Consider the following 15,716-nt stretch of genomic DNA (forward strand, 5'->3'; position numbering starts at 1 on the left):
CTACTTTCCAGAATGGGGTAGCTCAGCGGAGCTTGCAGAAGGGACCTCCACTGACTGGCTTGATCTGGAAATTACCATTCCCCCTCATTTCTAGGGTTACTTTTAGAAGCATGAAAGCCCTGTTGTGCAAGTAGTCACTCCTGTGAGTAGGGTTGCTGGAGAAATTCGAGATGGACTAAAATGAGCTCAGATTTCTAAGAATCTGACTTGCGGAATCCTATGCGGAGTAACCCCCTCAGGCCGCACGAAGTCCATGGACTTTCAGATTTTTCTTTCCTTCCCAAAATTTATGCATATTTATTCATAGGAATATATGCGAGTTTCTGCTGAAGAAAAATTGAACAGAATGGGGGACAATACGCTAAATGTTACATGCTAAGATAAATACTGTAAATTGTTACAGAACCTCTTACGTAATTACTTGCGTATTTTTCCACATGATGGAAAAATAATAATTCACATCCGTTTGTGACTGGACGATGGAACAAAAGGAGCCTGACAATCCACGAAACACAGATGGATCAGATATTACACAGTCCGTACATCCATACCAATGAGTGCAATGGGGCCAGTGGAGACAGAGCAGCAGTCCTGAGATATGGATTAGGCAAAGAGATAATGACAGGCCAAAGTCATCCAGGGAATGTCACGGCTGAGCAGAAATTCATTCGCACTTTTCGGGTCACTATCTGCTCCTTTACCCTAGTTTTTAAGAAATGGCTAAATCATATGAACATGTCTTACCTTGCATTGAGCAATTTCTGCTGTGTAAAAAAATGAATCAGCTGTACCAAAAGTTGTTGTGTGTTTTTTCATGCTGATAGTATGGGACCAACTGTAGGTTAACTTTTCAAGTAAAAAAGGAAATCAAAACATTTCAAAAGTAGTGTTATAATTTGAAGACACATCTCTACAATTTTCCCTTATTCTCCTTTTGTTATCTTCTTTTTGTTTAGGACCAGCAATAGAGACATAATTTTCCAGTGTGAGTCTTTGCCATGCAAAAAAAAACACATGTAAAAGTTATGCTAATATTCTTGTAGCAAACTACACCATCATGTGATAGATTTGAGGGCAAGAACCTTTGACCTCCTGTTTTCTACCAACTAATTCATCACTCCAGGGTCTTGTTTTAGCATTCCAAACCTCTGAGAAGCTTTAAACAGCTTTTTAAAAAGTGCCTCTATTTAGGTATGGCCAAACCACTTAGGAAACACAAGAACAATTAAAAAAAAACATTTAAAAGATTGCTAGAAACTAAATAAAACCTTGAAGTTGTTTTCGTTTTTAATAAAATAAAATAAAATAACTCTCTCCGCCCTCATAAGTAGAAAGCAGAAGACTTGTTTAATCAGCATAGTGGAATCAGTTTCATTCTAAATACTACAGGCACAATCCTATGCATGTTAACTTTAGACAGAAAAAAGTCCTACAATCCCAACATTCCCCAACCAGCCATGCTGTGAGTTTCTGGGAGCTGTAGGACTTTTTGCATAGGATTGTGCCCTAAATTTCTTCATAGCATGTGACTAGGCATAATTATATGCACTGGATAATTCTCATGTGTTTGCTATATGCAAGGCCAAGTCAAGTAGTAATCATCACATCCACCCTAAAAATCATTGGAAATTCTGTTTATGGAGTTACATATTATCTGAAACACTGGGAACGACCTAGTTAAATCTACGCAAGTTCTTAGCAATGTAGCTAAACTTTAATACCATTGCTAGCACAAACATGCAGACACTCTTTTCATCTTCTCCCACATGCCTTTCTATTATAAACCCCATTGTGCTACGCTGCCACTTCAAAGAAGTCTGAAACTAATAAAAGTCTAACATCACTAATTATCATAATGACTTACTACTTTGATGCTCCTCAGTGGTGAATAAAGGCTGGGCGAATAGCAGAGCCATGTTAGCATGTACATAACATGGACTCTAATTCTACCAACCCTATTCCCAAGAAATCAACTATATGTCCAGGAAAGAAAAGGTTATTTATTCAAGTTCATTCATCTGAAATATTATAATTGCAAACAATATTGATATAGCTGTCCCTCGATTTTGAAATGGAAATTGCATTTTTGCAATAAATAGGTTGTTCGGTGTATCTACGACGTCCATGAAATTACTCCGCACACTATCGGGTAACTACAAGGTTTAAAAAAATCTTGTATTATGTTAAAGTGCTTCATTTTGTTCCTAAATTAGTTCTTCTTCTGGAAGATAATGCTGGATAGTTACCCATGTAATACTTTCATTATAAGGGAATGGAGAATAATGTTAGGCTCAAAAGGAAGATGAACTATAAAGGTCACATTTGTGATAATGGAATTCATCAAGGAGAATGAGAAGAAACTGGGCAGGATTCACAAAGAACATCCATTTTCCTCCTCATTTCAGCAATTCTTTTGGCCTAGACATTGAGGGCAAAATTATTTTACTCTGTCACTCTAATGCACGAATAACCTTTTCTTATGCTTGTGAGCACCAGAGCATCATCTCCAAGATCTCCAAGAAAAAAAATCAGTGTGGGTGCGTGAGGGTGAAATCCTCCACTGTGACAGTCTAAGGGTGCAATCCCATGCATATTTAAACAGAAAAAAGCCCTAGATCTCTCAGCATGCCCCAGCCAGCAATGCTGGCTATACTGTACTGGGAGTTTTAGGGCTTTTTTCTGTCTAAACATGCATAAGATTGTGTCTTGTAATCCTATGTTTTACATCATTTATCTTGAATGTGGGTATAAATCCAAATTTGCATTTCTCTCATTTTTGGAAGGGAGGGAGGGAGGAAGGGAGGGAGGGAGGATTATACTTAAATACATGTGACTTCCAGATATTGGCTTATAGAACTGCCATAATTGAATACTGGTGAATAGCAAGAAGAAAGTGCACGAAGTCTGGCTGGTTCCTTTCTTATTTGTATGGTACTGTATAGGATGTGTAATTGTTATTTTCAAATTCTTATTAAGATGTGAAAAACAATGGCATTGTCTGCAAAAAGGTTACCTTCTCCATCCAAGTTGTACTCCTATGAATTCCCATATTTACTGCTAAATGCCCAGAGGACATTGATAATAGGTAATATACAAATGATGTAAATAAATAATAATAAATATCAGCAAACAGGGGGGAAATAACAGGATGAATCTGCCTTTTATCTCTTTTCCGGAACAGAACTATGTGTAGTACCATTTATTCCAGTTGATTATGTGCACCTGTCCTGAACTCAGTTTGCATGAGAACACTCTAATCATTTGTAATTACAATTTTAATGTGTTTGCAGTTCATCTATGTGTGTGTTTGGGGGGGGGTGGAGACATACCCACACACATGGAGACAGACAGACAAAGAGAGAGAGAGAGAGAGAGAGAGAGAGGCTGTTCTTATTAATGCATAAAATTAGCATAGAGATTTTCATTGTTCATTTGCTGTTTTGGTGTACAAGACCTGCATTTCCTTTTTCTTGTGTTTCAGACTACTCATAACTTACTATACGTTTCATCTAGTTGACACTTTTAACATGAAATTCCCTAAATACTTTGAAAAGGTTAATAAATATTCTTATTGTTTCATTTTGATAAAATGGAAAATAACAACAGAAAGAGTAAGTACCAAGCTAGAGATGGCTGTAGAAAGCCCAGAAGCTACATAACTCTCACCTCCTCTGGGAATGGCACCCAAAAGCATTAGGGCAGAAGAAGTGAGCAAGGAGATCATGACAGCTTTCTCTGAGGCTTGACCTTCCTTTGTATCAGCAATATCCACTTGGCAGTTCTATAAACAAATCACTGCTGTAGTGAATGCCACACTGAAATGGAAAAGAGTATGAACTGATGGAACAATCAGAGAATTACATCAAGACATATTCTAAACAGGAATCAAACTCCTATTGCTGTTTACCTAGTGAAAGGAATAAATTATGGGTCTTTTTAATCTTTATTTATTTAGACATGTTTACCCCACTTTTCTTTAAAAAAATAAATTCAAAACAACTTACAGAATTACTAAGACACATCAAAACAATAAATACAATAATTTTTAAAAAATGAAAATCACTAAAAACAATCATATAACAAAAGAGCAGTTTAAAACACATTTCAAAGTAAAGAGATTAAAACATGAAACCAGACTGAAAACTCAGTAGGATAAAAAGGTCTCAGAAGCACATGTGAAGCTCAAATGAGACAGCCAAGTGCTCCTCTCTACAATATGGGTACCACAACAGAAAAGGCCTTGTTCCATGCCCAACAAACCATGCCTCTAAAAGTGGAGGGACACAGAGCAGGGCCTCTTATATTGAATGCAGTGGGGAGACACAGTTCTTCAGATATCTTGGTCCTAAACTATTTAGGATTTTGTAGGGAAGAAACAGATTTTATTTTCTTGGGCTCCAAGATCACCGCAGATGGTGATTGTAGCCATGAAATTAAAAGACGCTTGCTCCTTGGGAGGAAAGCTATGGCAAACCTAGACAGCATAGTCAGAAGCAGAGACATCACCTTGCCGACAAAGGTCCATATAATCAAAGCTATGGTTTTCCCAGTAGCAACGTATGGCTGTGAGAGCTGGACTATAAGGAAGGCTGAGCGCCGAAGAATTGATGCTTTCGAACTGTGGTGCTGGAGAAGACTCTTACGAGTCCCCTGGACTGCAAGGAGGTCAAATCCCAATTCTAAAAGAAATCAACCCAGAGTGCTCATTGGAAGGACAGATACTGAAGCTGAAGCTCAAATATTTTGGCCACCTAATGTGAAGAGAAAACTCCCTGGAAAAGACCCTGATGCTGGGAAAGATTGAAGGCAAAAGGAGAAGGGGACGGCAGAGGATGAGATGGCTAGATAGCATCACCTATGCAATGAATATGAATTCGAGCACACTCCGGGAGAGAGCAGAGGGTAGGAAGGCCTGGTGTGCTATGGTCCATGGGGTCACGAAGAGTCAGACACGACTTAACGACTGAACAACAACAGAAGAAACAGCATACTGAATACCTGGAATAAAACTGGAGTAATACGATCAGTAATACAGATTCTAGAAACTGGATTTTGGCCACCACATTTCAAATGCTTTTCATAGGCAGCCCTAAACCTTCTCTTTTTCCCTGTGGCTTTCTCACATACATGCAGGCCCCATCCATTCAGACATACATGCACACAACCTTTTTGTCTTCCATAACCACTGTGGGTCTATGTCAAACAATATATGGCTCCATAGCCCCTTTTGGACTTAATAGTCGGCACTGGCCCTGAATCATCCCAGTCCCCACTCATAGCTAGAGATGGGGGTGGGGGGAGAGAAATTCATTCCATTCACACTTTAATAAGTACTTACCTAATTCTGCACATTTGTGAACTGAAACTCAGTTATCCTTCTACACTTGCACGTGTCTGAATGTTATTTTTCCAACATCATTAGGGAAAATCCTGTTCAAAAATATATTACAGTGGGAACATTGCTTGCAAAAAAATGTGTATATTAGGTAACAATTCATACAAAAATATATGTATTAGGAGAAATGTGCACAAAAGTGCTGATGAATTTTCATGTGAACTTTTTAAAAAAATGCTCAAAGTTCCGGATGAACTGAACTTAAGACTGCAGAAATTTTAGAAGTTTCAGACAAACTGAAGATTGGAAAAATGAGAAACTGAGAGAAACTGAAATTGACAGATCCATCTATTCCTACTCATAGCTAGCACATCAACTAGGGACGCTGGAGAAATTTGAGATGGACTAAAATGAGCTCAGATTTCTAAGAATCTTACCTGTGGAATCCGCTGCAGACCAGCCTCCTCAGGCCATGTGGAGTCTGTAGACTTTCAGATCTTTTTTTTTTTTTTAATTGCCTGAGATATACACACATTTATTCATAGGAAAAACACACGTTTCTTCTGAGACTGGTAAATATACGTGGGGAAAAGTCGAATGGAATGGGGGACAATACCCTAAATGTTAGGTACTAACATAAATTGTGTAAACTGTTGCAAACCCTCTTATGAAATTATTTACGTGTTTTCCACACACACGTACACACAAAATCGAATCCATCTGGGGATGTGTGCCACAATGAATGACACCACACAATCCACAAAACACATGCGGGATGGATTTCACAAAACCTAGATACCCCTAACATCAACCGCTACCTACCAAGACCAGTCAGAGCATGTTCTGGGTCTTCCCGTCTACCCCAGCCACCTGGATAATGTGGGAATGTTGCCTGCCTTCTGTTCCTTTCTCTCAATGACAGCTACATGGCACCTGACTTCAGGGAACTGAGGTCATCCACCTTGCACCCAGAAGCACAAATCCTAAAGCCATCCAAATCAGCATGCTTGATTATCATCTACTATGATTATCATCTTGATTATCATCCACTATGCAATTTCTAATCTACACATGTAGTTCACTTACTTACACTATCCCTTCTTGACAGTCACAGGCAGATAAGTCTTACTGAATTGGCTCATATTATGCTGTACGTAGCAGAGTTAGCAAAGTTAATTCACCCCTATTCAATTCTTTTTTGAACTCAGGAAACTAAAAGCATTTTGTAAGCCTTACAAACCACACAGTACTAATGACAGCTGACAAAGCTATGCTTTTAATCATTTTCATTTGACAATAACAGAACTGAACTCTTCTAAAAGCCACCCAGATAGAATAGAGCTATTGGACCTATGCTGTAGGACTAATACAGCATGCTTCACTTCATTGTTTTTATGAAGGGTGGGGGGTGCTAAGGCTTGTGGTCACTGCTATTGGAAAACTGCACAATGTCAAGTTTGGTGAAAAAACACTTTTTTTTTCTTTTTTGCAAATTCAAAATGTCTCCAATTTGGGAGAAATTAAAATATGTTCCCAAATTCATTTTCACTGATATTGAACACAACACCCTGTCTCCCCCCCCACACACACACACACACACAAAGTGAAATGGTATGAAAAAATGCATTGAAGAACAACAATGTTCCAAAATGTAAGGGGGCAGACACACCCAATTAAAAATGGGTCATTTGGATTTTTCCCATTGCCACCATGAATGAATATGTTAAACAGAATATATGAAACTATAATATTATATGGAAATATAACATCATCTAAGAAGTCAATTTGGCAAACTGTGCACTAAGATCAATAATTATTGACATTTCAGCTGCAATCCTATCCCTAGTTTCTCATGCATAAATCCCATTGAAGTAAGTGAGATGTACCCATGTATTATTGATAGCAGGAATGCCCCTCTTCTGTATAGATCCAAAACCAGAAATATCTATGCAACAGACATAATGCATATGTTTATCGAAATCCATTATTTTCACATACTATGCCATTTGTTCCTTAGCACTTTTAAACCTTCATACACACAAAGGATGAACTATGTGGCAGTCAGGCTGGACTGAGGTGAGTACTCAGATAACCGATTATCATTCTGTGCCTACAAGTCAGTGGCAAAAGTACAAGGAAATATTTAATCACATTGTTTTGATAATGTCTTTCCATGCACGTTTACAGAATCTACACACTCTGAAGACTATCCATGAAGGGTATCAAGAGATTAAGCCTTATACTGTAGCCTTGGGGTTATTAGAAAGAGTGTCAAAAAGGTTAATCCAATTCCACACCATTGTATTCCCCTAGGACTCTAAAATAAAACTTAAACTGTACCATCTGGTCTCTTGTGTCTGTTAATCCTTTGCACCAGTGATTAGTTCCTGTTTAGATTAGCAAATAAAAAATATTTAATGTAGGTTAAAGGTTCTTTAAGTTTGTTTCTATCCCCTTTTTTTAAAATCAATAGACCAGGGACACTTAAGTAGGCTTTTAGAGAAGGAACTGGACATCTCATCCCTATAATGAAGACATGTTGTGGGTCCCTTGGTTGCATAAATGCATTAGGTACCCATCTCCTATAAAATCAAAGTTCATGGGTTACTGGGGTCAAATACATTAAGCTCTCTTTCAGGACCACATCAGCATCTGAGCCCAAGAGCATGCTGCTTAATTGAATATTAAGCACTATCAGTCAACCCCAGCCAAAATAACTCTACTTATGCAATGCTTTTCAATTGTGATTATTTAAGCCTAGCATATGGAATATTTCACATCACACTTCACTAGCTTTCTACCACTGACATCTTAACCTGAAGCGGAAGTTGCATAAATCTATATGATCTTTCAAGGGTTCTTATATATGAGCTATTCAAATATGTATGTCCCAGCAATTAACTTAATGCCAACAATGGCCAAATGTTTGATGTAAAGTCTGCAAGTTTGAAAAGTGTTCTGATGAGGAGGTGAGGAAGACACTGCTCAAATTCTACTTCCATAATTTTCTTCGCGTGAGCAACAAAATTTAGGGACTGGACATTTATTTGTATTCAATATATGAGGATGTCATTTAAGAAGCAAGCAACCTACTACAACAGGAAACATCTTATTTCATTAAGATTAATGACGTAGCAATACGAAAGTGCAATTCTATAACTGTGTTTCATTTTTTTAATTAAATTTATATCCTGCCCTTTGGCCACAAAGCTGCAGCCACAAAGGCACCTTACAAGAATGTTCTTACTTTTATTGTTTTCAGGTTTTATTGTTTTAAAAAGCTGTGCACCGCTTTGATAATTTTTTTTTTAGCAAATAAGGCAGTATGTAAACGTTAAAAAGGAAGGAAGGAAGGAAGGAAGGAAGGAAGGAAGGAAGGAAGGAAGGAAGGAAGGAAGGACTAAGTTCCACAGACTAAAACAGGCAGGAAACATAAACTGAGATCCAGGATTACTTTGCCCAGATTCTGTTGCCTTTCCACCTCCTTAATCAAAGGCAGGGAGGAGCCCCAAGAAGAGGAACAGAGAGATTAGGCATATGCCAAGTGGCAAGCCCTAGATATACCATCAAAAATATTACATCCTGTGGTATTGTGAGCAATTTCCTCTATAGTGTGCACTTTTACAATGCAAGCTACTTCACTGAGGACTGCAAGCATGCTAGATGCACACAACCTGCCTAGTTGTCTCCAGTTGTCCCCAGAATGTGTGCATAGATAGCAACAGGAACCTTTTCCTAGGTTGCTAGACAGAATCTGGCAACCAGTGGAAAATGTGGTACATTGATTTCAAAAGGAAAGTTAAGCATGCATTCAGCACTTTTTTCCTATTGAGTTCAGAGCCTGAAAGAGCTTCAATTTAGCTGGATTTTATCCTTACTCTGCTTCTTGACCTGTTTTTCATATTGGTATGCAACATAAGAGTAAAACTAAATTGCTGATAAAACAAGCTGCAGCTGTTTGTTTCACTTCCTTGTTAAAATGTGAATAATTTTGTTTATGTTAAACTTTAGGTACCTCTTTTCATTGCATTCTGTTAACATCCTTCATTCTTATGAAAAAAACAATACACCAGTCATTTAGTTCAAGGTGTTTATAATTAGTCTTTCATTACACTTGACTTTCATATAGCCTGCATAAACTCTTCGGTAAATCTAGCCTTTTTACACCAAGTGTTTGTTTATTTAAGGAAGATGTTAATCAGATGCAGATAAAAGTTCCAAACTTAAAAATAACTTGTTCATAGTCAACTTACACATTTCTGATGCTAACAATTCATGTGCACCAACATACATGTAGATGCTTGGGTTTGACAAGAGGATTGTAGACATTTCAGCTGCTTATTATGAGGAAATCACTGATCCTCCTTTCTCCTCACCTGGAAATGTAGCAACCCAACCTGGCAAAGAAGGCAGGTCTTAGATACACCACCATAATTGCATGTCCTGGGTGTTGTAAGCTATCCCAGGACAATGTACCATCATGGAAGCATGGGATAAGAACACAAGAAGAGCCCTACGTGATCAGACGAAGAACCAAATATGTTCACTTGATAAATAGCATGCAGCTACATACAGTATCTTGTTTTTCCTTAATAGATTAAAGGTGCATGGATGGGGGAATAATCTTCATGAGGAATGCAGCACATGGGAAGGAGAAGCTTATCTCTTCCCTCTCCAATGAAATAAGAACAAACATTTGAATTGTTGGTGACAAATGGAAGCTAAATGGTTTTCAAGCAGGCTGGAGTCCCAATACCTCTAATTTTAGAAGGTTGGAGACAAAAGAAGCCCAAAGCATAGCATCCTATCCAAGCCTACCCTATTAAGTCGCTCTCTCCTTCTCCAATGCACTCACACATGCACACATACAAAATCTAAGGCTTTCATGGACTAGTCGTTGTTGTTCAGTCGTTCAGTCGTGTCCGACTCATTGTGACCCCATGGACCATAGCACGCCAGGCCTTCCTGTCCTCCACTGTCTCCCGGAGTGTGCTCAAGTCCATATTCATTGCATCAGTCATGCTATCTAGCCATCTCATCCTCTGCCGTCCCCTTCTCCTTTTGCCTTCAATCTTTCCCAGCATCAGGGTCTTTTCCAGGGAGTTTTCTCTTCACATTAGGTAGCCAAAATATTTCAGCTTCAGCTTCAGTATCTGTCCTTCCAATGAGCATTCAGGGTTGATTTTCTTTAGGATGGACTGATTTGACCTCCTTGCAGTCCAGGGGACTCGTAAGAGTCTTCTCCAGCACCACAGTTCGAAAGCATCAATTCTTCAGGGCTCAGCCTTCCTTATAGTCCAGCAATCACAGCCATACGTTGCTACTGGGAAAACCATAGCTTTGATTATATGAACCTTTGTCGGCAAGGTGATGTCTCTGCTTCTAACTGTGCTGTCTAGGTTTGCCATAGCTTTCCTCCCAAGGAGCAAGCATCTTTTAATTTCATGGCTACAGTCACTGTCTGCAGTGATCTTGGAGCCCAAGAAAATAAAATCTGTCACTGCTTCCATTTCTTCCCCTTCTATATGCCAGGAAGTGATGGGGCCAGATGCCATGATCTTAGTTTTTTTAATGCTGAGTTTCAAACCAGCTTTTGCACTCTCCACTTTCACCCTCAACAAGAGGCTCTTTAGATCCTCTTCGCTTTCTGCCATTAGGGTGGTATCATCTGCATATCTGAGGTTGTTGATAATTCTCCCAGCAATCTTAATTCCAACCTGTGATTCATCCAACCTGGCATTTCTCATGATGTACTCTGCATATAAATTAAATAAGCAGGGCGACAATATACAGCCTTGTCGTACTCCTTCCCCAATTTTGAACCAATCCGTTGTTCCATGTCTGGTTCTTACTGTTGCTTCTTGACCCTCATACAGGTTTCTCATGAGACAGGTAAGGTGGTCTGGTACTCCCATCTCTTTAAGAATTTGCCACAGTTTGTTGTGATCCACACAATCAAAGGCTTTAGCATAGTCAATCAAGCAGAAATAGACATTTTTCTGGAATCCTCTTGCTTTCTCCATGATCCAGTGAATGTTGGCGATTTGATCTCTAGTTCCTCTGCCTCTTCGAAACCCAGCTTGTACTTCTGGTAGTTCTCGGTTCACATGCTGCTGAAGCCTATCTTGTAGGATTTTGAGCATCACCTTGCTGGCATGTGAAATGAGCGCAATTGTACGGTAGTTTGAACACTCTTTGGTGTTGCCCTTCTTTGGAATTGGAATGTAAACTGACCTTTTCCAGTCTTGTGGCCATTGTTGAGTGTTCCAAATTTGTTGGCATATTGAGTGCAGCACTTTAACAGCATCATCTTTTAGGATTTTAAATAGCTCAGCTGGAAGACTGTCATCTCCGCTAGCTTTGTTGTTAGTCATGCTTCCTAAGGCCCGCTTGACTTCACTCTCTAGGATGTCCGGCTCAAGTTCAGTGACCGCACTATCATGGCTATCAGGGACATTCAGATCTTTCCTGTATATCTCCACCACTTCTTAATCTCATCTGCTTCTGTTATGTCCCTGCCTTCTTGGTCCTTTATCATGCCCGTCTTTGCACAAAATGTTCCCTTGAGATCTCTGATTTTCTTGAAAAGATCTCTCGTCTTTCCCATTCTGTTGTTTTCCTCGATTTCTTTGTATTGTTCATTTAAGAAGGACTTCTTGTCTCTCCTTGATATTCTCTGGAAATCTAGATTCAGTTGGGTATATCTTCCCCTTTCTCCCTTGCTTTTCGCTTCCCTTCTTTCCTCAGCTATTTGTAAAGCCTCATCAGACAGCCACTTTGCTTTCTTGCATTTCTTTTTCTTTGGGATGGATTTAGTTGCTGCCTCCTGAACACTGTTATGGACCTCCGTCCATAGTTCCTCAGGCACTCTGTCTATCAGATCTAATCCCTTAAATCTATTCCTCACCTCCACTGTATATTCATAAGGGATATGATTTAGGTCATACCTGAATGGTTTAGTGGTTTTCCCTACGTTCTTCACTTTCAGCCACAATTTTATTTATTTATTTATTTATTTATTTATTTATTTCATTTCTATACCACCCAATAGCCGAAGCTCTCTGGGCGGTTCACAAAAACTAAAACCAAACAACACACAATAAAATAATTTAAAATATATAGAACATTAAAACCACAATATAACAATACAACCACAATAAAACCTAGCAGCAGTACAGGAGTTTAAAATACAGATTTAAAACAGCAAAGATAAAAATTTAGAAAGCTAAAATGCCTGGGAAAATAAAAAGGTCTTCACCTGGCGCCGAAAGGAGTACAATGTAGGCGCCAGGCGAACCTCACTAGGGAGCTCATTCCAGTGCCGGGGTGCCACAACAGAAAAAGCCCTCCTCCTAGTAGCCACCCGCCTCACTTCCTTTGGCAGGGGCTCACGGAGAAGGGCCGCTGATGATGATCTTATGGTCCGGGCAGGCACATATGGGAGGAGGCGATCCTTCAGGTAACCTGGCCCCAAGCCATTAAGGGCTTTGAATGTTAACACCAGCACTTTGAATCGGGCCCGGAAATGGACTGGCAGCCAGTGCAGCTGGAAAAGTACTGGCGTAATATGAGCTCGCAGGCCAGTCCCTGTTAACAATCTTGCTGCCCTATTTTGGACCAGCTGAAGTTTCCGGACCGTTTTCAAAGGCAGCCCCACGTATAACGCATTGCAGTAATCCAGACGAGAAGTTATCAGAGCATGGATAACTGTAGCTAGGCTATCTCTGTCCAGATAAGGGCGTAGTTGGTATACCAGCCTAAGCTGATAAAAAGTGCTCCGTGCCACTGAGTTCACCTGTGCCTCAAGTGACAGTTCTGGATCCAAGAGCACCCCCAAACTACGAACCTGATCCTTTAGGGGGAGTGCAACCCCCTCCAGAACAGGTTGAATATCACCTAGCCGGGCAGACGAACCACCCACTAACAGTACCTCCTTCTTGTCTGGATTGAGTTTCAGGTTATTAGCCCTCATCCAGTCCATTACCGTGCCCAGGCACTGGTTCAGAACAGCCACTGCCTCACCTGGTTTTGATGAGAAAGAGAGGTAGAGCTGGGTGTCATCCGCATATTGATGGCACCTCAGCCCACACCTCCGGATAACCTCCCCCAGCGGTTTCATGTAGATGTTAAACAGCATGGGGGATAAAATAGAGCCCTGTGGAACCCCATGGCACAATTGCCATGGCACAGAGCAATAATACCCCAGCACCACCTTCTGGAATCGGCCATCCAAGTAGGAGCGGAACCACTGTAGTGCAGTGCCTCCAACTCCCAACCCAGACAACCTATCCAGAAGGATACCATGGTCGATGGTATCGAAAGCCGCTGAGAGGTCCAGGAGAATCAACAGGGTCGCACTCCCCCTGTCCCTCTCCCGGCAGAGGTCATCCCACAGGGCGACCAAGGCAGTTTCCGTTCCAAAACCAGGCCTGAAGCCCGATTGAAATGGATCTAGATAATCCGTTTCATTCAAGAGTGCCTGGAGCTGTCCTACAACCACCCGCTCAAGCACCTTGCCCAGGAAGGAGATGTTGGCCACTGGCCTATAATTGTTAACATCCTCTGGGTCCAGGTTAGGCTTTTTCAGGAGTGGTCTAATTACTGCCTCTTTTAAAGCAGCAGGCACCACTCCCTCTCTCAAGGAGGAATTTACAACCTCCTGGACCCAGCCGGACAACCCCTCCTTGTTTGATTTAATAAGCCATGAAGGGCAAGGGTCAAGCACACAAGTGGTCGATAGGACTTGGCCAAGCACCTTGTCCGCATCCTCAGGCCTCAGTAACTGAAACTCATCCAATAAAACTGGACCAGACGGTGCTCTGAACGCCTCTACCAATGGAACTGCATTAATGGTGGTGTCCAATTCATGACGAATCTGAGCGACTTTATCCTCAAAGTGCCGCGCAAACTCGTCACAGCGTGCTACCGAGGGTTCCACCGTCTCTCTCCCTGGCCCAGAATGTAACAGGCCACGAACCACTCGGAAAAGCTCCGCAATAAGCAATAAGCTGAGTTCAATGGAGTTTACTCCGCAATTTTGCAATAAGAAGCTCATGATCTGAGCTACAGTCAGCTCCAGGTCTTGTTTTTTACTGACTGTATGGAGCTTCTCCATCTGTGGCTGCAATGTACATAATCAATCTGATTTCAGTATTGACCATCTGGTGATGTCCATGTGTAGAGTCGTCTCTTGTGCTGTTGGAAAAGAGTGTTTGCTATGATCAGCGTGGTCTCTTGGCAAAACTCTATTAGCCTTTGTCCTGCTTCATTTTGTACACCAAGGCCATGCTTGCCTGTTATCCCAGTGATTTCTTGACTTCCTACTTTAGCATTCCAATCCCCTATGATGCACAGGACATCTTTTTTGTTGTTAGTTCTAGAAGGTGTTGTAGGTCTTCATAGAACTGATCAACCTCAGCTTCTTTGGCCTCAGTGGTTGGGGCATAGACTTGCATTACTGTGATGTTGAATGGTTTGCCTTGGATTCATACTGAGATCATTCTATTGTTTTTGAGCTTGTACCCCAGTACTGCTTTTCCCACCCTTTTGTTGACTATGAGTGCTACTCCATTTCTTCTAAGGGATTCTTGCCCACAGTAGTAGATATAATGGTCACCTGAATTAAATTCACCCATGCTTGTCCATTTTAGTTCACTGATTCCCAAGATGTCGATGTTCAATCTTGCCATCTCATGCTTGACCACCTCCAGCTTACCTTGATTCATTGATCTTACATTCCAGGTTCTTAAACAATATTGTTCTTTACAGCATCGGACTTTCTTTTCACCACCAGACACATCCACATCTGGGTGTCCTTTTGGCTTTGGCCCAGCCACTTCACTCTTTCTGGCACTACTTGGAAATTCCCTCTGCTCTTCCCCAGTAATATATTGGACACCTTCCGACCTGAGGGGCTCATCTTCCGGCATCATATCTTTTAGCCTTGTGATACGTTCCATGGGGTTTTCTTGGCAGGAATCCTGGAGTGGGTTGCCATTTCCTTCTCCAGTGGGCCACATTTTGTCAGAACTCTCCACCATGACCTGTCCATCTTGGGTGACCCTGCACGGCATAGCCTGTGGCTTCACTGAGTTATGCAAGCCCCTTCGCCACAACAAGGCAGTGATCCATGAAGGGGTTCATGGACTAGTTACTCACTATCAAATCAAAGAAATATGCTGACTTGAAATCAGCCAGTTCTCCTAAAGCACTAGTTGGTACAAACAAGGTGGGAACATTCCAGATAGGAAGGTAAGCAGGGCAAGGTGAAGTGAAGGAGGCAGGAAGAGAAAGCCAGGAAGGAAAGGAGGTGAAGTCATAAAAGACACAAAGACTGGATGGGGGAGTGAAAGACTAACAGTGCAATCTTACCCATGCCTAC

This window comes from Heloderma suspectum, chromosome 2 (genome assembly GCF_057233095.1).
Source record: "Heloderma suspectum isolate Gila_16-S chromosome 2, 16-S_ref, whole genome shotgun sequence".
Taxonomy (NCBI): Eukaryota; Metazoa; Chordata; class Lepidosauria; order Squamata; family Helodermatidae; genus Heloderma; species Heloderma suspectum.